This window comes from Poecilia latipinna, unplaced genomic scaffold (assembly GCF_001443285.1).
Source record: "Poecilia latipinna isolate Pla-1442-1.1 unplaced genomic scaffold, P_latipinna-1.0 Scaffold3333, whole genome shotgun sequence".
In the NCBI taxonomy this organism is placed as follows: domain Eukaryota; kingdom Metazoa; phylum Chordata; class Actinopteri; order Cyprinodontiformes; family Poeciliidae; genus Poecilia; species Poecilia latipinna.
The window spans coordinates 33669-36082 of record NW_015115949.1 but is presented as its reverse complement, the minus strand read 5'-3'; the positions used below and the strand labels follow the sequence as shown (position 1 = coordinate 36082).

General features: G+C 43.2%; 1 long non-coding RNA gene across 1 annotated transcript; it reads right to left on the bottom strand.

Annotated features, from left to right (window-relative positions):
• Positions 1-310: 310 nt before the first annotated feature.
• On the bottom strand, positions 311-1033 carry LOC106940711 (uncharacterized). The gene is made up of 3 exons (XR_001423174.1): positions 849-1033; positions 473-766; positions 311-396 (listed from the first exon to the last, which is right to left on the bottom strand). It is a non-coding gene; the product is annotated as an uncharacterized LOC106940711 (long non-coding RNA).
• Positions 1034-2414: the final 1381 nt, after the last annotated feature.

The following is a 2414-nucleotide window of genomic DNA, read 5'->3' as shown; positions in this document are numbered from 1 at the left end:
TGTGACTAGCTGCAGCTAGCTGGCTTTATCTCTGTTTCTTTGTTGTATCCTTGTCGCAGATAGCTAATAACTCTGAAATTTAGTCCAGTCCAGACTGTAAACCAGCTGACCAGCTTCTTTGTTTTTATGGTGGATCAGCCATGTTTGCCTTCACCTTTAATATAGCTACAAAGGTATGGCGGGGTGACCCATTTACATCATGAAGTTAGACGACTGTCCTAAGCTCAACCCAAAGATCCCAACCATGCTGTCATGTTGGGTTTTAATCGTCTGACCCACATGCAAGAACACCCACAGTACAAGGGAAATCAGTAAAATTATATTTATTGTAGAGAATGACAGTCAGAGAAAAGGGGAAAAACTGGTCCGGAGAGGATTCGATGCTTCTGGTTGGAGCTAAGGGTGAAAGAGTATGGTGAGTTCGATGACTGGAAGAAATGGTAAACTGCTGGAAAAAACTTAACGTTCTTACTTTTAGCTGAGATGATACGGACCGGGGGGGGAAGTCTGAAGGATCCTGGGCGGATTACTTGAGGTCGAGCGTAGCTGCTTCGCTTATGGTGGTGGGGCAGCTCTGGAGGGCGGACAAGATCTGGGCGGGTTTCGTTATGGCCGGAGAGAGGAGGGCAGCGAGCGTGGAGATCTGATCACCAAGGTGGGATTCAGGGACTTGGGCATCCGGTGGGTAATAATCCACCGGCGTCACAAGGAGAGGTTCTGTGCTGGATTTCCACTAAGGGGTACACAGCTTCTGTAGTGAGAGTTCCTATGGAGGCACACAAAAAACAAAGAATCACTAGAAATTCACAAAGTGCGATCACTGGAGAAATTCAGGTGGCCTGTAATACCAAAACTGGCAAAACACTCTGGCACTGGTGTGTAGGCTGCCTCCTCCTCTTATGCTCCTCCAAATGAGATCATGCAGTGCAGGTGATGAATATCAGCTGGTCCACGCCCTCCAGGAATGACTGCCAGGCGCCCCCTGAAGGATGGACAGGGAAACAGCAACCCCAACCACAGACAGGAAACACCCAGGAACCCAACACATGCTACAGTAGACTTGGAGAACCGACGGAGATCACGGAGTGGTAAGAAACTTCGTAGTTTCTTATCACTCCAGGAGGGAGAGGCTGAGTTCACGGAGGACAGTCAGCAGTTTAACTTTGTTCTGTTCTAAAAAAGGATCTTGCCACACCAGGACGAGACTCTAACCAAGGATATCAAAGCTTTCTGCTGCCGAGATCATTTTAACATCTGGGTATGAGTGGAATTGCATCCCAAAACCTCACATATTTAGTCCGATAACACAGTATGGAGAGATAAGTCAGGGAAGTTGGGTGTGATTTTTAATCTCTTATTTTACAATTATAATTTCACTATTAGTAGAAGCTGTATGTCAATTTTCCCCTGCTAAAGCTTGCTAATAAAATATTAAAATTCTGATTAGTGTTGTGGACAGTTAAATTAATTGAGTCAAGTCTTGAGTTAATTCTTCTGATTAAAGTAAAATCAATGGTCATGATTCTAGAAATTAGGGTGCTTCGGACGTTTCTTTGGTGTCTATAAAATAATGACCTTGGGACTTAAGCCGAGTCTCTAAAATCTATCCAGACTGCACGCTGTTGAAAGAGAGAGGGCTACCGTTAACAGCAGCAGTTTTTGGAACTAAGCAGTTGCAGGGCTACTCAGCTGACTGTTACATTAACTGAAAAAGGTCGTAGCTTCTGAACCGGAGGTAGTCAGAGTCTGGACGCAGCTCTCTTGCCGCAAGCTTAAACAGATTGTCCTCTATATACTCAGCTGGAGTTACTCAGGAGTTAGAGGCATTCCGGACCCGTTAGATGGAGAGCTGGTCAGTAGTCAGTCAGTGAGGAAGTAAGCTTATCTGGCTATCGTGCAATAACAGGCTTTGCAGCATTAACAAAAAACCCTCCAGTAAGTAAATACTTAAAGCAAAATACATGCAACACATTTTATTTACTTTCACTGCTCAATAGGAAGAAACACATTGACAATAAACAGTTTGTTATTTCATTACTTTGGCTGAATCCTGATAAACTGCTTTGTTATGCCTTGGAAATCAAAACTAGTAAAACTGCTACATTGCTTTCATAGACTTAGCTAATTTTTCTGTCAAAGGTAGCCAATATTTCAATTATATTTAGCTCTCTAACTCTTACTTTAATAAGAAGAGTTTGAAACGGGAGGTAGCGGCTGAGCATTACCACTAGCCGACAGCTCTGTATGGGAGCCGAGAGCAGAGGGGCAAACAAAATAAAGTATGCCTTTATTCCTTACCATCTTCAGCGTAGAGCCTTTAAAACCACAAAATAAAATCTGAATATTTTTCTAGAAAACTCTGGTGCTGACCTTTAAATTTAAGCTATGATACTTCCCAAATATTCAATTTCTAC